This window comes from Lonchura striata, chromosome 1A, assembly GCF_050655825.1.
Source record: "Lonchura striata isolate lonStrDom1 chromosome 1A, ASM5065582v1, whole genome shotgun sequence".
NCBI classification, from domain to species: Eukaryota; Metazoa; Chordata; class Aves; order Passeriformes; family Estrildidae; genus Lonchura; species Lonchura striata.
Window position 1 is genome coordinate 65,461,074 of NC_140741.1, and position 27,842 is coordinate 65,488,915.

The 27,842-nt window shown below is 38.2% G+C and overlaps 1 protein-coding gene and 1 long non-coding RNA gene across 20 annotated transcripts in view; both read right to left on the minus strand.

Annotated features, from left to right (window-relative positions):
• LOC146763510 (uncharacterized) overlaps nucleotides 1-9,999 on the minus strand; it is an 18,842-nt gene extending 8,843 nt beyond the window's left edge. The window contains exon 1 of the long non-coding RNA XR_014952044.1: nucleotides 1,398-9,999. This is a non-coding gene — a long non-coding RNA (uncharacterized LOC146763510). The remainder of the gene's footprint in view (nucleotides 1-1,397) is intronic.
• The window catches only part of MAGI2 (membrane associated guanylate kinase, WW and PDZ domain containing 2), a 696,944-nt gene that overhangs the window by 668,177 nt on the left and 925 nt on the right, over nucleotides 1-27,842 (minus strand). Inside the window, exon 1 of one of the 19 annotated variants that reach the window (XM_077783657.2) lies at nucleotides 9,999-27,842. The exons of the other annotated variants lie outside the window; for them this stretch is intronic. The gene's annotated coding sequence lies outside the window, so the exon portion shown is untranslated. The remainder of the gene's footprint in view (nucleotides 1-9,998) is intronic. 19 annotated transcript variants of the gene reach the window in all.

The window sequence follows — 27,842 nt, forward strand, 5'->3', positions numbered from 1 at the left end:
TAAAAAAGGTGATCTAATGTGAAAAAGATCACTGCATGGATAATGAGGTGAGGATTCAAACAGTGCTCTGAATTTGAAGTACCATTCTGGCTTCATAAAATCATCAGTGGAATACTAGACTCTGCTTTGGTGTCTGTATTTTAAGCAGCTGTTGATAAATTAGAAAGAGTTCAGAAGGAGCTACAGAAACAACAGGAGAGATGGAAAATGGGTATTACTTAATAAACTTCAGATGTGCAGTTTACACATAGAAGGTTAGGAAGCAATTTACTTTCCCTCTCCATATTTAAGTATGAGGGTATTTTTGAGTTAATTTTCATTCAAATGCCTATCAAAGTTCAACAACTGGAATCTGAAGCTAGAAATACACACTAGAAACAATTAAGATTTTTTTAAGAGTTTGAATAATTAGCTATGGAACACTTCACCTATCACAAATTTCTCATCCCTTCCTTAAAGTCATTAAATCAAGAGGGTGCTTATTTCTAAGAGATATGCTTGAGCTACAAAACAACATACAAAACCTCTAAAACTTATGGCCTTGATTAAAAACCTATCTACTAGAAATTACACAGTGAGTATGAGGTGGAGTCAGCGGCTGTGATGGTAAGGGTCTTGCTAGACTGAAAAACTGCAAATTTTGAAATGAAACACAGTAGAAGATGCAATGCAGGTAAAGCCAGACTCAGCTGAACCTTCCCTGATAAATCCACATGTCTAGAATAGGTGCCTCTCTGACTCCAGGAATGATGTTGGACAGTCACCCACCATGTTACTGAGTAAAAGTAACCTTCACCCACAAATTAGTATTGTTACCATACATCCTATACAGTCCTGAAATAAAGTGAGGGAGACGAGAAAGTAATTTAAATGCAGCTCTGAAGTCATGTAATTGATCAGAAAAATTAAAGCTGTTTCTGTTAAAGGTGGACTGTATATTTTTCCATACATTTTTTAAAGGGGTATGGAAGAATTCCCCACTCCAGCAACTTCTTCATCCCAAACTCAAGCAACCACTTTCATACCTCCCTTGGCAACCAAGAGTTATTAGCTAGAATTGAACAAGCCAGGGTGACAGCCAGGTGCCTTGAGAGTGTAGGAACTCGCTTGCAGTGATCTCTCTCTGCCCAATAATGTGACTTTGCAGACTGAGGCTCCTACCGAAGCAGTCACTGTAGCAGGGCCATCCAGCAACTCTGCCTGCAAGAATATCTGTCTCAATCTACTGCTGACATCGTGTCATACTCCAGTAAGCAGAAGGTCATGATTATCTCCCTTTCCTCACAAAAAGTACCACCAATCGTGCCAAATCCTGCCAAATCCTGCCAAAAGTACCACCACCACCACCACAGTGAGGGTTTGTGCCACAACACAGCACTCAGGGTGCCCAAATGTACCTGCAGACTGTATCTGCTTGTCACTTGGCAGGGGAGAGGGTTGTCCAACAGACAAAACCTCACAGCAGCTCCAAGTGGATCACAAACACAAACCAGGAGAGCTGCAGTCTCCATGACCAGCAGACCCAGGTGTGGCAAGCACATTTCTCTCCCTCTCAGGATTTTTCATAGAGGTGCACAGAGAGAAATGAAAGAGAAAACAATTTCTATTTCTGCTCCTTGATTTTCCTATGTGGAATATGTTTGGAGAACTGTTTACCTGGAGTGATTGCTTGAATGGATTCTGGTGAGGATTGTTTGAGCCTGATGGCCAATCCAACCCACCTGGGGCTGGACTCTTGAGAGAGGGTCATGAGTTGTGTGAGAATTAGAGTCAGAGAAAGTAGTATGTAGTTTTAGTATCCTCCTTTTATATAGTATATTAATGTATTTTAGCACACTTATAATAAAGAAATAATTCAGCCTTCTGAATTGAGTCAGATATCATCATTTCTTCCCATTGGGTTCACCTGCATTTACAATACCCAGGACAATAAAACATGCTGAACCAAAGGTATGCCTAAATCCTGTTTTAACTTTTCCCTCCATAATCCTAGAGTATGGCTCAAAAAGCACCACAGAAATTTCAGCAGGCTTTGAAAGTAGAGACAAGTGCCTGAGTATTGCCACCCTTTCCCACGTTTATGGGGGAGACATTCAGATGGTAACTCAAAATCTTCATCTTCTTTTCTTCCAAGTACAAAGGATTCTCTTCTGAGCCATTGTGCTCTAACATAAACTTACAGCAGCATGTATACAACCGAAAAAAAAAATCCAAACCCAAGCAACAACAAAGGTCTTACAAAAATACAGCACTGCAGGCATGGTTCTTCCCTGGGGAGAGGATAAAAGAGCAACATGTGACAGATGTTTGTCATGTCATTTTATATAGTATTCAAATCCACTCAGAAACAATAGTAGTGAGAATGGTATAAAAAACCTAAAGAGACCAGACTGAAAAGAAGTGTTACAAAAATAACTCTTGAATAAGAACAAAAGAAATTAAATATAGAAGACCAAGAAAGCGGGTTTAGGAAGCTTTGTTTGTTTTTTATGTCAATTTAAAGAAAATAAGAAAGTCTCTTTTAAAGACTCTCTCACATCCCAAATTTATCTCCGTTATCTGCTGACTCAGAGACTTCACAAGACACTGGCTGGGAAACTGCAGGAGTTGCTTCCGACATAATATAGTATTGATGTACCCCTGAAGGATGGAACTGCACCATGAAACAGACCATCCTCTTTGCCTGCAGGGTTTCTAGCTATTCTCTTAGCTCCTTATTTCCTCCCTACAGCCAAATCTTCATTTTCCCTTATGTAAAACTCCTTTCTATATCAGTTTTATAAACAAGCAGATAAAAAGAATAAATAAATTATCCTCTGGAAAAGTGACTTGGCAGTAAAATGTCATAGTGTAATGGATACCTGATCATATAGGAATAAATTTCAACTATGAAGTGCAAGGAGAAGCAAGACACTCTAATCATTCATTCATTCATATAAATATGTATGGAGTCAACCTACAAAACTGTTCACCCAGTTTGGGCAATATGTATTTTAGCATGCAAACTACTGCACAGTGGTTGCACATGCTCCTGTGGGGAAGATGGCACAGATGCTTTGATTTTTCAGGCTGCTGCTGTTCACTAAAAGATAGTGAAAGCACCATTCTTCAGTCTGAACTGGTTATTGGTATTCTATTCTAGAACTGAGGTGCTTAAATAATTCTTTGAACATAAGCTGTTAAGCAGCCTAAGCAAAGAAAAATCCTGTATAGATTTTTTTTTTTTTTAATTTATGTTCAAGTATTCAGATTCTGCAATAATTAGATTAGGAGTTATTTTCAAACAGTTTCAAATACTTCAACTACAAATTATAAAAAAAAAAAAGAAAATTAAAATTCAGCTTACCTGCAGTTCCTAGAAAAATCCCTCAACTGTCCCCACCAACCTTTCTTCCTCACAGGGAATCAACATCCATGAAGCAGCCCTCTCTTCACACAACAGGCTGTGTGCTTTGATCTCAACAGAACTATTTTCCACAGCCTGTTCCCTGCTTTAAGAATGTACTTCCACAAATTTCCCCATTTGTGCAAATGGGGAAGTTTTATAGAAGTTTTACAGATGTACAGTTTTCATTGTAAAAATTTTGCAGTGTAAACCAAGTTTTCTGTTCAGCACTAAAGGGGTGGCCTTTCCTGACAGGGTGGGAAACAGCACCTGGAAGGACAGGACAGGGGAGCATGGAGTGAGCTGAAGAACTGAGGTGGACTCATGGCCTGACCAATGTGAGCAGACACAGAGAAACCCAAATGAAGTTTGAAGTTCTCTTCATGAAGCCCAAACCCACCCCCTGTGCCCTGGCCTGTTGCTCAGAGGGGTTTGGAGGGAGGAAGGAACTGTGGAGGGCCACAACATTGTCTGGGGTTGGTGAACTCCTGAACATCACAGACACTACAAACTACTACAACAATTCTTCAAAACAGAAAATGGCATTTTCCCTTTAGCAACAGGTAGGGAAGCAAAGCCACAAAAAACCCACCGCTTTATCAGTCATCTTTAGGGGGTAGGGCTGCCTCAGCCAACAAACCAAAAAGTTGGAAGTTGGCTGAGTAACAGCTTTTTCCTCTCTCTTGCATCCAACCTCACTGAACAAGCCAAAGAAAAGAGAGGACCCCCAGTCAAACCACTGAAGAAGAAATCCCTTCTGTTTTTTAAAGACGAGGTCCACTCCATTTTTATTTAATCCATTTAGGAATTAAAACTGGTTAATCTACATTCTGACATTTAATCAAGAGCACATTTAGGCTAGAATAAAATAAGTGTTCTGATTCATAATCCCATATTAAAACATAAAGGCCTGTGAGTGTATAAAGATCCAGCTGGTAAGCAAAGTTTTCCTAAGTTCCTCAACTGCCTGAAAACCCCACTAGCTGCTTTTATATCTTTCAACACCCATTTTTAAAACAGGGCTAATGGGCTTTGGTCAAGTAGTCAAATATTTGAGGACTGCAAGATCATACCCTGATTTTGGAACACTTCCTTAAGCTCCAAGGGGATTATCAGTTCCAGTTACTACCCAAAGTGATTAAGTCACATGATTCTGAACACATCACAAAAAAGAGACCAAATCTGATTTTCTTTTGTACAAAAGATTTTGCCAACATGTGAATCAAAGAGGTAAATTACAATAATTAATACACAGTGAGGTAAATTTTATCCTCGGTGGTCAGACAGGAATTCAGAGAAAGGGATTTTTGCCATCCAGTAATAAAATTAATAAATTCAGACATAAGTCTCTGCTTCTGTGTTCTCTTTACTGCAACTTACTTGAAATATACTTTTTAGAAAGTGTCCTTTTGAATTCATTTGTATTTTTAAAACTCAAATAATTTTAAGATTGTCAAAGTTAGAAAATTCTGGGCAACAATTCTACAGATAAAGTGAATTTCCTGCAAAATTTCACCATGGAGTTATAATCACAGATAATAATTTGAATTCTGACACACCTTTGGCATTACTTCCCTGATTTATTCTTATGTATTAAAACCTAGCCACTTATTTATTGTAGTTAAGAGGGTGATTTTACTTTTCTCCTCTACCAGTTTTACATTGTTTTAGTAAATACTAATGCTTATGACCTACAATCAGCTATGGCCTAACAAAAGAGAGACTTACAGCCTGGATCAGACCAATTTAATAAAACAATCTAAAACTACATGGAGAGAATAATTTATTGAGACATCTTACTATGTTACTGAAGAACAAAATTTTGCTCTTCACCCCATAAAAAATAATAAAACCAGATTTAACCAATTTAAACTCTTTTTTTTTTTCTTTTTTTCCCCCCACTCCTAGAAAAGTATGCAGACACTGAAATACAAAGTACTCTTTGGATTGTAATGACAACTTTTACATATTTCACTTTCACAGACTATTCCTAGTAATTCCAGAAATATAATACAGATTTCTTTAAAAGCTCAAATATATCTTTCTATATCAGGTGGTGAAATGCACCCTACAGTGCTAAGGAATGCAAGTTATTTTAAATTGTAGTAAATTTGCATGACAACTGTCACTGATACCTCCCAAATCTATCATATATATATATATCAGTAATCTGCTCTTTTACAAGACATTCACAAAATTTTTGAACTCTTATGGCAACTGGAAGATGGAGAAATTCTGCATGAGATGGAAAGAAATAAGTGTGGCATTGCAGGTGCCTCCCAAGTTACCACTTCTCAAATGTTATTTACCCTGGGAAAATCAGTATGTTTTATCAAGAGCTAAAACACTTGACTCCACCATGGTCACTCAATTATTTATTTGGAATGTACAAAACGCCAGTAGGAAAAAAAAAAGCCAAACCAACACAAATTCTCCCTTCCTCTTTGCATCATCCAGTTTCTTGTCTCTTCCACAAAAATTTAAAAGATAATTAATTATTGTCTTCAAGGTATATGGCTACTTCCTTTTCCCTTTCTGTAAATACTAATTCTTGTTTTTTATTAAGGATTATGATATGTTTCCTCCCCTTGAATACTGCCTCTGCAGAAATGAAGACCTGTATATGACTGAGTGGAATTGGACAGCACCAAATGCAATCAGTGGCTAAAATGATCAGATGGCTCTTTTACACAAATTGCTAAACTAAATCATGCACTACAGGACAGCAGAAGCCAGACTCTCTGCTAACCCCAGGAGTTTTAGTTCCTACACTGGAATCCTGGAGAACAAACGAGAGCTGTGACATTGACTGAGGTCCAGTTGCATTGGACAAGCTTTGGCCTCAATCATCAGTGATCATCAATGCTCACCACAGCCCTCTGAGGGTCCCTGAAATCATAAAATTAATCAAGGAAACCAACACTTTATTGTAACCTTTCTTTCTTAGAGAAGTTTCTCGAGGGCTATTTCTATTTCAGTGATTTCCTGCTCCCTTGTGTCCTTTTGAAATCTCAGTACTGGCATGTTTTTCTCTAGGCTTACATGCTCTAGTATCCCAACAGTGAATATTCTACCTCAAAAGGTCTTTTTTTTTTTTCAATTTTCTATGTGCTACCCAAAATTGTAATATGATTTTCCAAAAATCATTACATATTTTCTAGTGAGATTAATAATGATTCAGAGAGGCTATGAAAAGTCATTCCAGCTCAGCTTCAGATCAAATTCATTTAGATTCTTGATACCAAAGCTTACTATCCAAAAAGTCAAGCATCCATAAATCTAGAACCAATAAAAGCCAGAACTGCTCAAAGACAAATTATCAAAACAATTTGTAAAAATTTCCAAAATACTTCAAATTTTCAGGTGAATCTCAGGTAGGATTGTAAAAAGAAAAATTCAGTTTCCAGTGGCCTTTGATAAATTTTATTAGATAAAAATGTTAATTATAATACACTTTATTATTTCATTTATTAATAAAATTTCTTCTCTTTTGCACAAAGTAAAACTGATAGCAATTTTAACTACCCTATGAATTAACCTGTAGTTGCTTCTTATTACTGATAAATGTAAGGGTTTGTATTAGAAGATGTAAGAAAGCTCTCAGATGAGAAACTTAAAATACAAAACTGCTCTCAAGGCTTATATAGCTATCTGAAAAAAGTGGCCTATTTATCTACATCACAGCTGATTAAGGATTTTTAAAACTCAAAGTTTGAGTTTGAGTTTTGCTCAGAATGTAGAAAAAATAAATTACACATTACTGCTTTATTCCTAGATCATGATATCAGCCTTAAGCAAATGTTTTACCTACAATGAACTGCTTTTTCAGCTACTGTGATGCAGCCACCTAAATGGCAATTTTTGTTCTTAAGTCAGCTAGGGACCAGTACAGATCCCTTTCAGAACACAGATTTGCCACAATAATTTACCATAGAGTAAAAAAAAAAATCTATAATTTATGTAATGGCTAAGAGCTCCAGCTGAGGAAGAGCAATTGGACTTCATCCCATCCATCTCAACTGCTTTGTAAGCAGCAGATTGTACAAAACTAAAGATGATGAAAACTTAAAATATTGGTTCTCGCTTTACATTTGAATGGTATGAATATTTCATATGCTAACATACTTGTAGTTGCATAGAAGTTGCATGGAATCAAACATCACTTCAAGCCACAGTTCAGTTTTTCAAGCTCCATAAAAATTAACAACAAATCCTTTCCCTACAACTTTTCACACTGGACATTATGATAAACAGTAAACCTGAACTATAAAGCAGAGATATGGAGTGCCTTAAATTTAATGTTCTGGTGGATAATAGTTTGCTATGCATCAAAGCCAGACATTTTGGTCCTTTTTACTCAATATAGTGAATATAAACTAACCAATAGCAGATAATAATTTAAAAAATAAGTTTAGAAAATATCTGTCTTTATTGACATCAGATATTGCCCCTGTAAGTGGAGCAATGACAGCCTCCAATACATTAAAACACAAGGAACAAAGTGAAGCATATTGTGTTTTCCTTTTTTCCATGAACACAGGGCAATTCCACAGCAGTTATGATCAGGGTGTACAGTGTCTTAACAGACAGCGATTTTGCCCCCAAATTTTGCAAGAAATCTCAACTAGGAATAAACTAATTCAGTCTGTTTCCATCTTATATTTGTTTATGCAGATGAATTATTTTAATAAGAACTGCCCTTTCAAGACTATCCTAATAAACTAAACATAGGTTTTTAAGATAATTTTGAGGCAAAAGAAAAGAAGATGATACCCTCTCTTACTTGACATCTAAGAACACTGAACAGCCCCAGGCCTGGCATGTAGGATACCTGACAGGCTACCTAAAAAATCCCAAAGAGTTCAGAAGTGCATAAAAGAATTAGTATCTTCAGAAAAAAAAAAAAAAAAAAAAAAAAAAAAAAAAAAAAAAAATTGCTGAATTTCAATTTCTTTAGTATCAAAGAGAGATCAAAGAATAACTCATATTTTTTTCCAAACCACCTTCATTTGGAATCAAGTTTAATGTTTGGTTGTCAAGCGTGGCCTTATCTTTTCCATGACTTATTTTTTTATACACCTGGTGATCCCAAAGTTTACCGAAATATTACAACCAGCCTGTAGGATTTGGGCAATTAGAATCCAGCAAATACAGATAAAGGGTTCTGAGACTCTGAGACAGAGGTTTTTGTAACCCTCTTCACTTTCAATGGTGCATCTACAACCAACATGAGAATGAGAACAAGTATGATTTTGGATGAAAATGAAGTGCAAAATATTAGAAAATAAATATAATGCAGAATGTAGATTCCTTATATGAAGAAATAAAAGAGACAAATCACAGAATTATAACAATACAGAAGACAAATAACAAACTAACACAGTTTTTCTTGACCAGATATCTTCCAAAATGTTCACAAACACTCAGGAGAAAAATCTAGAAAAGTAAGAAGACATAATAAAAAGATCACTGACTTGATTAGAGAATTGTCTCAAAACTGAGATATGCAGAGAAAATGAACAAACACACCCCTGAATTAAAAAAATATATAATTATAATTTATATCATATTTACAAAATATACGATTCAGCTTTCAGAGTTTACTTTTCAAGGATCAGGTCAATATTAAATAATTAGCAATTACACATCTGTAAGTAATATTAGTATGCTACCCTGACTGCTATTACAGATAAATGCATCACAATCATTAAATGAGCTCCCTCAGAACTCTTTTTGAGGAACAGACCTACTATTAGTTTAATAATCTATATGATTTTGTTATCATTGGGGAACAAAGGTAGAGAGATTGGGAGATTTATTTAAGGTTTCTAGAGAATCAGAGCCCAGATTCCTGAGTGGCTGTCCATTGCCTAATATACCTAAGCATCTTTAAATCTACACCATTGAACATTTCAAACACTTCACAATACTGAAACCACTGGTAGATTTGCCACTTTAAAATAATGACATTATTGTATCTCAGCACTGTATCAAGTCTCTATCAAGCTACAACAGCCCTCAAAAAGAGATGCACTGGTCTGGCATGGATGGCAAGAACAGGTTGTAGATACCTCCAATCTCTTCTCCATCCACCCAGACATCAGCACCAAAAGCCCAGATGGCCCCAGCACTGCTGTCCCCCTCCCAGCAGTTGCTGGCCCTGCCAAGCTTGCTCTGACACCCCCAGCAGTGGCACCCTGATTTCCTTCCCCTGGCCATGGGACTGATGAACTGCAGCAGAGATATCCCCAGTCCAGAACAGCTGCAAGCTTCATGCTTTATTTTTTGAGACATCACATCGCTTCAAATGTATTAACACTAGTTTTAAATTATGGAGTCTACAAAGCATCTTCTGAACGCTTTATTTTTATTTTTTTTTTCCCTTAGGGTTTGGAGATTTTTGGTTTTCTCTTTTGGGGGGTTATTTATTTGTTCACTTGGTCTATTGTTAGTTTTGGTTTACTCCTTGAGGTAGCCTCTTTATCAGTACTTCAGGAGCCACACTCAAGACCATTAAAGATGCCAACCATATCCTGAGTGGCATCAAAAGGAGCACAACCAACAGGTCAAGGGAGGTAATTCTGCCTTCTACTCCACTCTCCTGAGACCCCACCTGCAGTGCTGTGTCCAACTCTGGGGACCCCAATAAAAGAAGGACATGGACCTGCTGGAATGAGTCTGGAGAAGGGCCACAATGGTGATCAGAGGTCGCTGTATGAAGACAAGCTGAGAGAGTTGAGATTGTTCAGAATGGAGATGAGAAGGCTCCAGAGATCCTGGAGCATCCTGCAGTACCTAAAGGGCTACAAGAGAGCAGGAAAATTACTACATGCAGTGGAAGGACAAGGGGCAATGGTTTCAAAAGAAAAGAGTAGGTTTATATTAGATATTAAGAAGAAATTATTTACAGTGTGGGCAAAGGGAGACTGGAGACACTGGAACAGGTTGCTCAGAACAGTTGTGGATGCCCCATCCCTAATGTTCAAGGCCAGGCTGAATGGGGATTTCAGTAATCTGGTCTTGTGAAAGTTGCTCCAGCCCACAGCAGAGGGCTTGGAACAATATGATTTTTTTTTGGGGTGTTCCAACCCAGACCATTCTGTGATTCTCTGATAGTAAAAACACACTTCATGGTCATCATCCTCAGAGCTATTCAAGAAACTACTGGATGTGGCACTTAGCACTGAGGGCTACTTGACAATGTGGTGATCAGTTAAAGGCTGGACTCAATCTCAGCAGCCTTTTCCAAACTATTTCTGTGGTTCTATGTATTGAATGTTCTAGTGTAAGAGCTAAATAATAAAACATTTAAAACACAGGGTAGAAGTGTGAAAAGAGCCAAGAGAGCCAAGCTGTTTGAACACAGTGAGATTATGCACATAACTCCTATCAAATCACAGGGTCACAGACTGTGATAGTGTTTATCTGATTGATGCTGAATGTGCTCCAGCACACCAGTAAGGATTCAAACAGACGGGATCAGTTAGTTGCTCTGGATCTGCTTTAATGTAGTACAGAAAAACTGAACCTCTTTCACTGATAAAATGAAAAAAAAAAAAGTCCACAAAAGCAGTCACAAAAGAGGATATTTTACATACACAAAGCACTTAACTAAATTTGGATGAAAAGACAGATTTTCAGTTTTATTGGTAATCCTTGAATCTGTTGGTTTAAATCAAATCCTTAATGCTACTGTAACTTAGCCACTTATGCATTAACATGCAGCTTTTCCAAAGGTTCTTCTTATACACATTCATAAAAACTGGGAGGAACACAGAATTTTTTTAGACCAAGTCCATTCATTTCCTCTCTTGATCTGACTTGCACAATGAAGGACAACAAACAGCTCTAACAATCTGTCACACTGAGACTCTTCCACTTAATGTCTGCATGGGGATTCTGGCTCACAAGGTGCCATGCAGAAGCTGCCAAGGGCATTGGGTTCTGCCCCATGCACAAAACCCAACTAAAAGCACAACTCCCTTGGTCTCCCATCGTATCCAACAAGCACAAGGGCCTGGAATTTTCTTGGTCTCCCTTCATTTCCATCAAGCAATCTCTCCCCCTTCTCCACTCTTGTAGTCAGAGTCAGGGCAGAAGCTCCAGGCCTTTTCCTCTTCCCAGGCTGAGCTGTAGAACATTCCTTCCTGCACAGCACAGCCAGGGCTCCAAAGGCAGGACATCCCCACTTCCCAGTGAAACTTCCCAGCTCTTAATTAGATGCTGTCGTGCTTAAAAAAACAATTGAAGAGCCCAGTGCAAGAAAGAATGTGCCATCTGAAAAGGTGGGAATTCCTTGGCAGTAGCGTCAGCATTTCAGACTAACAAATCTTTGTAGCCTCTTAGGCAACTGGATGGGATGGAATTACTCAGCTTCCACTGCTACTTTCTTCCCCCCTTTCCTCACTTTTCATTGCTGACCAGATTATTCTTTGTATGTTTAGTAAATAGTTATAGAAATACTTTGCAATTATCACTGAAAAACAATCAGAAATTTTCTGGTTTCATAAAAAGTTGTAAGATGGAAAAAAATTACAGACATGGCTTACAGACAGCTTTAGTAAGTAAAACTCAATTATAAACCTTTAAAACACAGCTCCAACATGCAGAAATGCAGTATCTGAAAACAGTTGATTGGGAATTCTCCTATAATGGAAATACAAAATAGTCCATGCTGTACTATGAACTTGATAAAACTGAAATTTCCCCAAATAGTTGATACTGGCACGTGAAAAAAAAGCAAAGCTCAGCAGGATACACAAAATTCTTACATTTCCAAGGTCATTCCAAACAGTATAGCATAAATCAGCATGGGCATGTAATTCTTGGATTTCGTTTGACATAAGCAAAGCAGAAATTATGTGTTGTTGCAGGTGTTTTGCAGGCAAACATGACACCCAGTTGATTGTTAACAGAAGAACTTTTTTCAAAGGAAAATGAGCTGAAGGAAGATCTCAAAGCTGACAAATGAAAAAACCCAGGTGGAAATAGTAATGACCACTCCTGGGCTGGAGCAGTCAGAAGCTATTTGTGCTAGGATGGCACTGGAAACAGCTGCTCCTAGGGGAAGCAGGAGTTGGCTCCAGCAGGCTTGGGAAGCATTTTGGGGGATGACAGCCACTTCCAGCTGGGCCAGATGCTGGGCTGCTCAGCATGTGCAGTTCCATTTGGCTCAGAGATAGAAAGAAATGTGTACCTCACACCAAAAGCTACAGAACACCTGCAATTTATGTTCTCTGAGAAAACTACAGTTTCTAGCCACTCAAAGCCAAAATTTAAAGTTACATGACTTATAATACTTTTAATCATAACAAAAATCATCTTGTTCCAATCCCCCACCATGGGCAGGGACACCTTTCACTAGATCAGGTTCCTCTGAGCCCCACCCAACATGGTCTGGAACACTTCTAGGGATGGAGAACCCTCAGCTTCTCTGGGCAACCTGTTCCAGCTCCTGACCACCCTCACAGTAAGTAATTTCTTACTAATTTCTAATCTAAACCTACCTTCTCTCAGTTTGAAGTTTTTACTCCTTGTCCTAGCACTAGACACTCTTGTAAAAAATTCCTCTCCAGAGACTTCTTTGTATTTTATACAAAATTCCATATGTGTAAAATACCTTTAGGCGCTAAAAATGGAGCCTCTCTCTCAGGTTCCATTTACTATTGAAGATATATTTTACATACAATTCAACAGTTGAACACACAGCCTTTGCAGTGAGCTGGTTACAGAAATAAAGGGAAAAAAGGGATCAGAAAAAAAATCTGATCTTTGTTAAGTCATTTCTACACTATAATAAAAATTAAGTATTTTATTTACAAAATAATTACTGCAAGTTGAATGTATATACTCTTTGTAACAAAAAAAATATATGTAAAAAAATCTAAAATATAAAGAGGGATCATTGACTTGCCAATCTGGGTGAAACATCTTGCTAGGGGCTTTTTCCCCTCTCTATTCTGCTGCCCTTCTGAAAAATTCCCATGTAAATCATACTCTGCAGGTTCACTCACCTTAATTAAAGGATCTTTTCAAGAGACAGCAGTTATCTGTAGCTACCAGCCAGAGGGGGAAAAAAAAATTTAAAAGGCTGCAGACTCACAGAGGCTTGGCTACTCCTGGATTTGATCAGAAATCACTCCTCAGCAGTGACACATAATACTGTTTTCAGGCAAAACATGAATAAACATGTGTATAAACTTTTGATTCAGAGCAATGCCACACTAGTTCTGTGATCCATCAGGTCTCAGAAGATAAGCATGATGTGATGGGGTCATCCCTTGCCAGAAAGGCTTCCAAAGAGCAACTGGAAAGCTGCAACTAGTTGGTGATTGAGTGGCTAGGACACTCCTCAGTGTGCCTAACGTGCCAGGCAAAGCAGCAGGAAGCACTTGCACTTGAGTTAAATAGATAAAACTACACTGAGAAAGACTGGTCAGCAAACAAGGATTCTGCTCTAAAAAAAAAATAAAAAAAGAAAAAAAAAAGAAGAAAAAAAAAAAAGCATTGACATTTGGTTTCATTTTGTGCTTTTAAAAAATAATGAGAAAGAAGGCAATCTTTCAAACACTAATTCAGGAATTTATACCCAAGTATACCCCCACCAAGGACATTATTGTACAGACCTGCTCCACAGGTCGAACTGCAACCCATCCAGGTCACCTCTTGCAAGTGTGTCTTCAGCAACAGCTTTATGGTGCCTCATACAACATCCCCAGAGGGCAAGCTCAGGTTCCCTCTCACCCAGACAGCAATGCACTGCTCCATCATCTATTTTGGAATGTGTTTGGGCCCAGCACTCTGTGCAGCTTCAGCTATCCCATCCTTCTGAGGACAGTGGGAAACACATACAGAGGCATGAGAATAGAAAATGAGTATTGATCAGTGCAAAATGACCCAGCACCCTTTAAACACAGGTGTTTTCACCTTCTGTTATGAGGACACCTGGCATGCCTGAACAATCTGATCCCAGGCAGAATTCAGGACACCTGGTCCAGGGAGGGTAATGATGCCAGTGCTATTCCATCCAGTACTGCTTGGTCCTTTGCTTTACAGCAGTACAGACTGGTAAGTCTGGTGCCTGAGCCGAAGTCCAGCTCATCTCACCTATTCCCTGGTGATTCTGGCCACACAGAACTTTACACATTTTCTGCAGCAAACTGTTGAGCAGTTTCACTGTGCACTGTGAACCAGCTGCCCTCGCTCGCTAGCTGGAGACATCAGCTTTTTTCTCTGTTCTCAGACCTATCAATGACTGCACCTGTAAAAAGCCTGATGAATTAATAATGCAAACAAGGCAAGAGTGTGCTCATGATCAACTTCAGGACCAAAGTTCTATCAGACTAACTATATAATAATGGGTGCTGCAGATCAAACAGGACTCCATGGCTATCACAAGGACACATCAAGAGAATAAAAACACAGGATTGTGCTGCATTGGCTTGTGCCAGGTCTATTTAAAGGATCTAGAAGTACTGTGGTACATAGAAGGCGATTAAAAGAAGGATTGCAGAACATCAGCTAGATGTCATCTTAATGTTATGCAACTCCTTTTTCCTGAAAACAAAGGGTGGATTCAGCAAGACCTAAGCAGCCTTACTTGTGTAAAGCTAAATCCTACCCTGACCTCTCACTGACCACTGCTTTAACTCCACACCGGCCCCAGGCACAGAAAGAGGAGAACAGAGAAACCTTCCAGACAGTGAAACTCCACTCCAGCAGAGCATTCCTTTGTAGCAGCCTCTCCAAGGGGAGTGGGAGCAAAGAGTTTCCAGTGAGAAACGAGAAACCAATGGCAAAGAGGAGGCGAAAGCACCAAGAGGCACCAACAGCTCTTCACAGAGGGACAGAAGCACAAAGGAAACCTATGGTGTAAACACAACTCACACAGCAACAAGAGAGCCTGCCTGGGATTGCCAGGTGTCCTTGTAACATCAGGATAGGCTGATGTTACAAGGACACCTGTATTCTTCATGAAGGACAAGGACACCAATTCTTCATTAATTTGGTGAGCTGTCAGGTTGGGCTAAATCTAAGATCCATCCAGTTTGGATCCAAAGTTGGCAACCAGGGCTCTGAAAGGAGCCACCACCCAGGGAAAATAATCTGAAGTCCCCCACCACTGTGTAAAGTTAGAGGTTACCACTGGAGCGTACAAATTATTATTTTGTATGTTTCACTCAACAAACCAATCTCCAGTCGCTGGCTATGATAACATTTTTAGGACTTCTCCTCTTTCCATAAGGTTTTAAAACAAAAAGACAGAGGGGGAGTGTGAAGGAATAAACACCCAAAAGTAACCCCACACAAATTACTTATAATTTGTTACTTGTCAAACAGTGGCTTTTAACAGGCAAAAAGACTTTTAATGAATGTCTCATACAGTGTGACTGATGTGTCTAGTTGTCCAATTAACAGTGCAAACAAATATAAATATCTTGTTAAAATATATAAATGCATATAGCTTTGGTTTCCTACACTTTACCACTTCCAACATATTTCTGAAATGCATTTCATTTTAGGAAAAAACACTCCATCACACTTTCTCATCTGCAGGTACCCCTGCATGCTTGTGCTTCTTTGTTATTAAAAAAGCTTCTGCTTTGCATGGGATTTGTCATGTAAAATATAAAATAAATACCTACAAAAATGTTTTACTCGAGCCATCCATAGAAACCCTCATTGAACAGGAGAGGGGGTTTTGTCTGCTTTGTGTGCCTTTACTTGGATGCAGTGCTGCTTGCATAGACTTCTAAATTACATTGCAGTGTTCTCCACTCTGTTATTGATTGAGCTGAGATTTTTGGCAAGTCATTTCACCACTGTGCAGTTCTTTCTGTTCCTACCTATCCTCTGTGTCTAATTTGCCTTTATAAACCCTTCGGGCAGCAAGTGTTTTTCCCTGCCAGCTTGTAGTACCTGTCACCATGGGATCTTATTTCAGTTGGCTTGATAGGCTAATAACAACATTTATGTTTTAAGAGATTAAAATTTTAAAGAATAAAAGGAAAAAAATAAGCAATTACATTGGAGAAATGCAGTACCAATTCTATGGGCAAATCATACATATTTAGAAAGAGCCTTTCTTCCTAAAGAGCTAGGCAGGCTTTAATAATGAAATAAATTTCACTTTAAAAAATGAAAAACAAACAAAACCATAAAAAGACAGCAAGAGGACAAAAATTATTATGATTATGAAACTCAGTAATTTCCCAGTAGTTTCTAAGAACTCTATCTCATAATCTAGGTCAGGAGACCAAAGAGGGAAGAAGTTTTATACAAAGAACTTCTTCCCCAGCTTCCCTCCTCACACTGAAATTCACTGAGGCAATTTAGCTGGGGATAGCTGAGGACATCAAGAATAACTCCCTGTCTGGTAACTCTGAATAAGTTTTTTTTGTAAATGACTTTTAGAATCTGGAAGTTACTCAGACAGTCTAATAACAAGGCCAATATTAACATCTAAAGGGACACAAGTGAAGACTTCTGGTTTAATGTCCCAGCTGCAAACCTCTTTCCCAGCAGCACATCCTCACTAGCTGCCCAGCAGTGCACAAATACAGAGGGAGGAATTCTGCAGCTCATGCAACCTGTTCCTAGAGCAATTGGTGAGAAAGTTACTTACTACTTACCAGAAATCTTCTTAATATTGACCCAAAATAATATTAAATGGATTTACTACTTTTCTAGAACTGGTACTGCTCTAGTCAATGCAGGAGGTTCTTTCTCACATATGCAAAAAAAACCCAAAAACCTTCAGCTTTTTGAGTTTTACACTCAGAAACAGTAATTTCACTGCCCTTAAAGCACAGGCACAAACATGAGTCCCTATCAAGGCAAAGCAGATGTTACACTTCTGCAGTCAGATGAACTGTACACAAACTCATACAATATTTCACACATACTTAAAAGTGGCATATATAAGTTTTATGGGTTCATCTGTTCTGAAGACTATTTCAGTACATAAGTATCACAGGCTTAACATAAAAACTCAATATAAACATGAATCCATAAGACCTTTTAATTGATATTTCAATTACAAAGTTTCTATTTTAATTAAGCAAATTCAACATCTTGATTTTACTTTATTTTCTTAACAAAACCTCCAGTACTGTAATGGATTCTTTTCCTGAAATCTTTTATGCTATTTTTACTGGAAAATGACCAAATAGAGTGAGTGTTGAAAAAGCTCTTTTTACTGGCTTGTCCGAAATTCCAGTAATTCTTCTAGAAGTTTACAAGGCAGAAATGTTCTTCCACATCTGTAATCAAGTAGATAAAATGAAAAACCAAATTCTTCAGGAAACATATTCTCTGTACATAGTACAACAAGGATTTTTTTAATAGGCTTCACTAGCAGTAGCTGTAATAGAAAAACCATGAGACAACAGACCAGCACTACCAATAATAGAAGCTCCACATTAGTAATAACTACTATACTTTCTTAAATCCAAAAATATTGCTCAGCTTTTATCCACTTTAAAGCTTCTATCACCAAGACTGAATTATGATCAATTAAGAGTTACAGATCCTATGTTAAAATGATAGAGTATTTCCAGTAACTAATTCCAAGAAATTCATTATGTGAGACTCGGAATTTAATGTGAATACTTCCTTACATTGCCATAGAAACAAGAGACTCTCAACTTGAAATTGCCATGCTAGTTGCTACAACAAAAAGGCAGTTTCTCTCACCACGTGTTCAGATTTCATGCATGAGACAATAGGCAGATATAACAAACCCACATGGAAAGAGAAATCACAAATACCAGTAAAAATAATGACTATATGATTACTATATATATACATGTATATGTATATATATAAAATGAAGAGGAGTCAGAGCAAACCACCTAATACCAAGTGCAGAATAGGCATCCCAGTGGGCCTGAGCTTCAAGGAGAGTTTTCCAAATGAACAGGGAATTTGGGGGGTAATTAATTACACCTTACCTAAGCAAAGCACTCAATAGTTTAACCTGAAGAAGTGTTCAGCTCCTCCATCAGTCTGATAGAAGAGTTCAGCAGCTACTCCCTTTCCCACTTGACAAGGATTTCAATTCCATGATAGGAGCACCTGCATGATCTTTTAGCTTTTTATGCTAGCAACACTTTGATATATAAACTGCTGTTTCCTATAAAAAAACCAAGGCTAGAGAATTAAAATATAATGGAATTAATACTTGTTTATACTAACATACCATTTTAGAAGCATCTGAGAGGCTTATGTGGCATTTATTAATGCAGATTTGGCACAAAGAAGTACTTAGTAAGGGAATAACAGAAATGAACACAGCCATTCAATTTCATACTAGTAAAAGAATGTAAGAATGTAACATGATAGAAACTATTCAGTATAACTCATATAGGATACAAATAGGACTGTTCATTCCATTTCAGTCTAAGTTTAAGTAGAAAAAAAATGGTGTGTGTTATAAGAACTTTCATGTGAAATGGATGTCCTGGAATGAGACAGATGCCCCAAATGTTTGGGTTTTTTATTTTCTTTCAGCTTCTGTAGGACAGGTTAGGTGTTGTTTTATGAAATGGCGATCAGAAATATGCAGATTAATTAATGGTTGGCATGATGGAAACAAACCTGGAAGCTTTTAAGTACAAAAAGAGCTTTAAAATGTGCAATTTAAAAAATGCTTTTACACATTTCATTTTGGGAAATGCAAGTACAACGTGAGATACAAAGATACCAATAAATAGATAAGTAATAAAAGAAAATCTCTACCTGTTTGCAGGAAGGATTTCCACTCTGGAATACTAATGTTACATTAACACAGCTACACAATGTACCTGCTAGTATAGCGTAGAAAATTTTGCTCATTGTACTCTACCACTGTTTTCCATTGCTCTGCTACGTATTATGAATCTGTAAGCACTACTTGTAATGATGAAGTCTATTTCTAAGGTTTTTTTCCCTGCATAATGAGGACACAATATTTCTTCAGCGTTTTTATAAACAAACACACTATGACTCTGCAGAGAGTGAGTGACCTCAATTCGGTCCTCGGTGTCTGACCTAACAGACTGTCAGAGAAAAACCCTGGCCCCCAGTGTAGTAATCTGGGAAATCTGTGAACAATTTAATAATTCTGAAATTACTGCCATCACTGGCTACAGAGACTGCCATATGTTGTCAAGGCTGTGTCACGTTTCTCCCAGACCAGGCACAATGGGAGACTGGAACACCAGGCTTTCTCCCATTAGAACAGGCATGATCTGGAGTGCCAGAATTCTGTGTCAGAACAAGTTTCTGCATGCTTTTTGAAATGAACTCAAGCACAGAGGGTAGAAATGTCTTTCTGGCAGAATAAACGAGTTGGTGCCAATGCCAGACCTGAAAGATGCGCTACCTGAAAGCTTCAAGATGAATTCCAGCAACACAGGAAGGTGCTTCGCTAGCACAAAGGGCTTGGAGTGGGCAAGAAAGAAGAATGTTGGATAGGGCTTCATAGTTTGCAGACGTATGGAGGGCCTCCATGAAGTATACTGATGTGAACCAAGGATGGGTCAAGAAAGTAACAAAAATATTACATAGAAAGGCATTATTTCACCTATGGATGTGGAAGCAGGCAGCTGGTTTGTCTTGTCTGAAAATCATAAAACACATGCACATTTTGTATTTTAATTCCATTTTCACATGGTGTTGAATAGCTGGACTGTTGCCCTTGCTTCCCAAGGTCAAAGGCCTGAGAAGAAAGGTGCAGTAATGACTTAGTGTTTATGGTCCTGCACTACCACAATGTAGTGTTTATGGTCATGACACCACAACTGTGTTGGTACCAGAGAAAAAGGATGCAGAAATAGAGCAGGGAGGCTGAGATGCTGCCTCAGCAGCAAGGAACCCAGTTCTGTCCATAATGAAACACTACCTGATAAATCTCTTTTTTTTTGTAGAAACATCACTCATGTAGTAAAGTCATCCCATACATGTTTCTCCCCTGCTTCTCAGGTGGCACCATTATTTCACCCGACTTTCATGAGAACTTGGGACAGAAATACAGACGTGTTAACAATAACTCATGCTTTCATCTGAAGAAGCAGGAATGCTGTTTTTTTCCTTTGGAATGAGTTAATTGTGCATATTTTAAAGGGACAGCTTTACACCAGCATTCTTCTGGAGAAACCAGCTGGTGGTCATAGCTTGGATCCGTTTGCTGCATGTAAAACTGACTGGATGGTAGCCCTAGAGAGTGGGGGGAATAAGGTACATCCTGCTGGTGGGCAGGCACCACTGGGGTTCCTCAGGGCTCAGTATTTGGGGCAGGCCTGCCTACTATCCTCATCAATGATCTCGTGTTTTCAGTTCTGGGCCACTCCTTACAAGACAGACATTGAGGTGCTGGAGTGTGTCCAGAGAAGGGCAACAGAGGGAAGGGTCTGGAGCACAAGTCTGATGAGAACTGGCTGAGTGAGCAGGGGTGCTTTGCCTGCAGAAGAGGCTCAGGGGAGACCTTATCACTCTCTACAGCAACCCGAAAGGAGGTGTAGCTGGGTGGGGGTCAGCCTCTTCTCCCAGGTAACAAATAATAGGACAAGAAGAAATGGCTTCAAGTTGCACAAGGGAGGTCTAGAATGGATATTAGGAAAAATTTCTATACTGAAAGCTTTGTCAAACATTGGAAAAAGCTGCCCAGGGAAGCAGTTGAGCCACCCAATCCTGGAGATGTGGGACTTGGGGTTACAGTTTAATGGTGGATTTGGCAGTGCTGGGGTAATGGTTAGAGTCAACAATTTTAAAGATCTTTTCCAAGCTAAATGATTCTATGATTTCAACATGTTTTGAGAAACTAAGACAGACCTAAGAAACACATGTTCCCTGGGCTGATTTTTCAGCACACTCCTTTGAATATGACAGAACATGTGAATTCTAAAACCAGTAAAGTACTTTATTAATGTCTACATTTTTTTCCTGGAACTTTCACACAATTTTACTTTCTCCATTTTGTTCCCTGTCTCACCTTCCTTCATCTCAAATTCATGCACTGTGGAAATAATCAAAGACACCCAGGAGAAACGTCTGAAGCTGATAAGCAGAGCAAAACAACATTATTCATATATTACTAATCATAATGTATGTATGAATGAGAAGACACCTGGTAGTGCTGTGCTGACAGCAAGCTACATTTTGATTAAGCTTTCTGAATTCTAGAAATCTGAAGGTGCTGACTAGGAGTTCAACAATAATGTAAAAAGGATAAATACATGGCAGATACACACAAACAACAGCTTTCTTTCAGCTCAGCTTCTAGTGAAGTCTCCAAATTGTGGATAGCAGGTTTGAATAAATGAGAGATAATAGGTTAACATTAAAAGAACATCCAAACCATGGGTACTGTTCTGAGATTATCATTTACCAATGAGGATTTTTGTCCAGTTTAGGAATGCTAAATAATTTTTGTTAAAGACTTTAAGTATCTTTCTTTTCTCTCGCTTCTGCCCACCATTCCACTTTTCATTTCAGCCTATAGTTAGAAAGCTACACAAATGGCTAGAAAATTATGACACCTTCTTACTGGACGGATTTCTACGAGGTTGAAGAAAAGCTGATTTGTAACAAATTACGTGTGCTAAAGATATAATGTTGGGATCACAGCTCCTGTGCTTTTAGAAAATTCAGTTAAGGCCTGCATTACAGTGGCATTCAGCAACAAAACCCAATGACAGGCACTTTGCCACTGAAATCAATATCATCCAACTCTGTGCTCTAGACTGCACCTACCTGGATAGGCATCTAGTCAATCTCATTCTAAAGTCTATGATTATATTATTTCCTACTGCAGAAACCTGTGCCATTCTGTACATTGCTTGGCTACCAGAGTGTATGGGTTCATTGTAAGTATCATATATATATATTTGCACCAAAACTTGAATGAATAATATTCTAGAGTAGTACTGTAGCAATACTACTACAGATGAAAATTCCTACCAGTCTCAAAAAAAACCCAAAGATTGTACAAATTTTTATGTATATTATTATATTTATAAACACCTAGGTACATAAGCAAAAAAATTAATTCAAGAATGTTAACACAGTCAAAAAATATCACTATGTACTTTGAACTTTGCCTTGATGCTCCCCAGTTAAAAAAAAAAACACTTAATTTTTTATTTGTTTATAGCACTATGAGGAAGAGAAGAACATGAAACATCTGCTTCTACAACTGCAGTGCTTTCCATCACCCTTTCTAAATCACAGTTGTGACCACCTCTTCCCATAAGTCCCTTTTGAAGAAGTACTTTTTCCTTGTATACACCACTTCTTGTATACAAAATATGTAGATTATTAATTTATAGAATCTTTCATGTCATGAAAGGAGCTCCTTATCTATAAAGAGCAAGGAGAAGATCAAGAACACTGAAAGCAAAAGCTCAGAATCCATATCTTTCATGAAATGCTGAATTAATGCAGGTAAGGTTATAGGATGCATAAAGAAGTCAGACACAATTCTACCCCCTTGCACCAGTATTTTCCTTTGATGTCAACAGTATCAACAGATGTACAAGTCTTACTGTAAAATTAACTTTACCTTATGTGACTAAACAGAACTAAGCAGAGCACTCTCAATTATTTAATTTCTTCAAGGAAATGATGCACTAACAAAGTCATGGCCCCATCCTTTAATGGCGCATTTGTAATTCTCAGGGAAGGAAAAAGACTGATGAATATAATTCTACTGCCAGTGAACACAGAGTCCCTGACATGAAACATCACAAGCTCTCTGGAGGAGCTGAAGAATAAATCACAAGCTACATGAGTCAGAAGTCAGTTTCAATGGTCTTTAAATTAAGATGGACAAGCATAAGAATAACATAAAGTAATGGTAAAAAAAGAACTCTGAATTTAATGTCAGGAGTTAATAAAATCCTAAAGAGCACAAATTTGGAAAAAGGAATAAGTTTCTTTTCAAATACTATCTATGCAAAAGTCATAGAGAAAAGGAAACCATGCAGGTTTTCAGGGTTCTTTAGGTCTGGTTATTGAAAGACCCTTGTGATTTTTTGTTTTTATTCTGGAAAATCATGCAGCTTTCTGTTGAAAAATACTGTTCTTCTTGTGAAGGTAACTATAGCCAATGTTCCCACCTTGGAACACAGTATATAGTGACATCAGGAATAAAAGATTGCCAAAAGACTATCTATATGCACAGAGTGTTTTCATGAATGTAGAATATAATTATTTATGACCTTAAATAACAAAAAAAAAATTAAAAACATAACTATACATACATACATATGTGTATGAAAAAGTCTGTACTAAAAATACTAACATTTTAACACTAAATTTATAACACTATATTTAACTGAAAATACTAACATTTAGCTAACATGTTTGTTTACACATGCAGCCAAAACTTTGGAAAATCACAAAATTCCTGCATATCTCTATGAAAAAGCCTGTTACAGACTTTTAAAGAAATTTTAAAAGTTAATCCAGGTTTTAATTGCAAAGCTTATGGATGAGCCCATTAAGAAAAAACACTACAAGGCTACTAAACCCCTTAGCCACAAATCATGGGAGCTGGGACAGTACCATCCTCTGTCTTTTAGTCTTTACCCAGCAACCACAGTCACAGCTACGAGCAATAGGATGTAGAGGATGCAGTCTGCCCAAACTTGGCTGCTCCTATGTCCATCCTAATGAAGGTCCAAACCTTTTCCTGACTGGGAAAGCACCTGAAAACATACCCAAGTACATCTATAGTCAGCAAAATATTGTGGCATATGCTTACTATTAAGCAAATTATTGTACTGAGAAAATTAAACTGGTTTTTAGTTCCTCCTTATATTATGTGTACTAAATGCCTTTTTTGCATAAGGACCTAAAGAATTAGGGGCTGATACTTAAAGTCTGACTATTTAGAGTCAGATAAGAGCCCTTAGACAGTGTCCATAAAAAGTGTCTGTTTTATTCATGTTGCAAACAGTCATACCACTAAATACTTCTAAAAATAAATTAAATTGCTCAGTTGGTCAGATCACCTGGTTACTTAATACGTCCAAACCACTTTCCTTGAGAAAGAGATGCATCAGGCAGGATCTCCAGGGTAAAATCTGTTGCAATGCTCCTGAGTTCTGAAATTCATGTTTTCAGACAGTTCATTGGGATTCTGCTGAGGGCATCTGTGGAAGTTTATAATTCTATCTAAAGAATAAAGATCCTGGTTTATGCAGTACAACCAAGTGGACTGTTCATGTAACCCTGCAAGGAGTGAGTGTGGACAGCACAGACCTGTGTCAGCCACTGCTGGGAACTACTGTGGATCTGAGACAGCAGTGGTGATCAGAGAATGGAACTGGAGGCATTGCTCCCTGTATGACTCTTCCCCATGTGACTGCTTATCCAAATTAAGATGCCTTTCCTTAACACACTGCTACTTTTACAACTACGCATCTGTACATGTGTGGGAAGAAGACAGCACTTAATCCAAACTGTTCTGCATGTGAAAACAAACACATCTGAAATTCAGAAGTATTTCTTTAAGAAAGAGTAAAAGGTTCTTATCCTCACCCAAAGGATTAGAAGGTCAAAATGTAATACGCCCAAATAATGTAACTGCTGTATACAATTCTCTCATTGGAAGGACACGTATGTTCAAAAAAGCATGGGGTTTTGCAGAGGAAACCCTGCCTTCTTTATCTGATGTCAAGGACAGCTTTGCCTTTGACTTCATCTGGGCCAAGATTTCACCCCATATGTTTCCAGAGATTCTCTGTGATTCTGCCAAAGTAGCACAACAAGTGGCTCTCAAAAAAAAACCTAACCAAAAAACCCAAACAGGAAATAGTCTCCAAGGAATATTTCTTTTTTAACTCTTACAATTAAGACTAAAGAATAATAGTATGATTCTTACAGTCTTTTCTTCTAATGCAAACCCAGGAACAATGTCCTGTATTATTTATTTATTTATCCTATTTATTTATCAGGAGTCATACATAGAAGAATTCATGTTAAATTATATCACGGAACTTCAAATCAGTTTCTCATGAAGTTTACTCCTCCTCATTATATGCAGCAACTCCTACATTACATGCTTGGGGTTTTTATAACTCAAGATACTTAGCTAACACAAAATAACAATATTCCATCCAACTTTTCAGAAGCAGTATTTAATCTAGTAATGTAAAAAACGATGATAGAGATTTAATTAAAGAGAGGGGGGTGTTTAATCAAACATAACATAAGAAAAAATTATGAAAGCACCTTTTCTATGCTTCAAAACAGCTAATTCTTGAATTAGCCATTCCCTGATTTCATCTACAAGTAAATTTTCACTGCTGAATTGTCAAAACTTTCAAACAAGAGAAATACTCCCAGTCTCTTAAAGATCACATTATAAATAGTCATGTCCAACCTCCACATTTCTCTCTCTGACTTCATTCCTAGGCAGCACTGAAGAAGCAGCTACAGTCACATGGTGCATTCAAGGTCATGCTATTCTAATTGACAGAGATAGCATTGATAAATTACGCGGAAACAATGATAATGGAGTCATTAACCTTGTTCCAGCACACTAAAGGTGCTTCATAATTAAAAGGAATAAAAAAGTTACAAAAACATATAAAGATTTTATTGTTCAGCCTTTTCTCTCCTACACACTGCTGCAAAGCACTGTCAGGGAATAGTAATATTGCTGTAACGTGGCTGCCTGTGCTTTGTCACCGAGGGGCGCAGGGATACACTGGCTTACACTTGAAGGAGGAGTCAGGTAGTGAAGTGCACAAACCATTGACTTTTTTTTTTTTTCAAATAGGAAGTTGGATCCAGAAGGCCTCTTTCTTTGGCGTAAAGGATGCTGAGCAGATGAAAGATCATTCCAGCCAGGAAGTCTTTCTCAGTCCAAGAATCTGTGCTGAATTGTCATTTTTAAACATGCAGACATGTGGCCAGTCCTTTGAGAACTTGCATTAAAACTGTAGTGAGTTAACATACTGAACTGAAACTCCTCAGATATGCAGAGATACAGGTACAGATACATAGAATTAAGCAGAATTCAGAATTTATCCCTTATGTCTCACGAGGAAGACTGCAGTAATTCCCAGACTAAAAGCCTGACTAGTATCCCTAATTCATATATGACAGGTAATTTATTGAGGGTGCACATATTAATGAATCACCAGTGGTTGCTTTGACTTAAAGAGAAATGTTATAAAAACAGTGAAGAGACAGGACATGTGTTTCACATAGCAACTTGAAGTAACCTTATATATTTGCCTTATTGTGAAGAATCTAGAGGATTTCTGAAAAAAAAATTTGATTACAGGCAATCTACCCTTATCTTCTTGACACTTCATATTATGCTTCTTTTTGAATCCCATCACAGTAAGACCAATAAATTTATTAATAAAACAAGGACAGTACAGAGCAGCCTTCCTGCAGTTCAGGTGCCCAAAGATGACACTACACTGGCAAGACAGAATCCATTGTATTCATTTTTAATCTTCACTTATCACATGAACTATTGTGTCTCCCTGCAAAGCCCAGCTGTCAAGATAAGATCTACAGCATATTGCACAACTTACCTATAAGGACAAATAAAAAAGTCACACACTGTATCTGTATATAGAGGCTTGACCTCATAGAGATAACTGAATATACTATAAAGTACTTTCTGAAGGCCTAAGTGGAAATCAGATTTTTCTACTGTTTCTGTCATGTCTGGATAAACTAATAATTAGCATATTCTTCAAGCATTCAGAAGTATCGCAAATTCTACTTTAAACAATAAACCGTCAATTACAAAGAGGAAGTAGAATTGCCAAATTATACCCAGCGTCAGAGAGATTCTCCTCTGCGTCCTCTGAGCACAGGCTGATGGCTAGAGTTGCAGAGCACAAGCGCCTCTGATGTATCTAAAAACTTCCCACCGCAGAAATTCCCAAGTTTTCAATGGCTGGGCTCGCTGCCCGGCTGGAATGCGTACTTTAGCGATACGCCTACAGCCGCTGCACCACCCATAGCCAAGGAGCACCTACAGACTCGGTTCCCAGAGCAGCTCCGGGGCTCCAGAAATGCTGCTGGGGTAGCAGAAACATCCTCGCGAGCGTTCGGCTGCAGAGAACTCAACTCAGCATAGTTTAAAGAGGACAGAAACAAACATGTAAACAGCATCTGAGGCGTCTCTACTGACTTTCCTGGAAACGCATTAACCTATTACAGTACTTCAAAATAAATAAGCGAAACAGAGGCGAGGCTAGAGTATACCGTTCTCTCCCAAAAGTTTCTTTCTGCCTGTCCTCTCACTTGCTCTTAGCTCCCCGTTCCCTGGGATTAGCGATCGTTTTCACCACAGATCAAATGAATGACTTTTCCGCTAATGACACTTAAGGGATGCTAAAGGCACCCTGGGCGCCACCGGGGACGCGGCGAGCGGCGGCAGCCCCTGTCCCCACGCCGAGGCGCCCGGAGAGAGGCGAAGCCAAGGGCAAGCCCCGCTCCGCAGCCG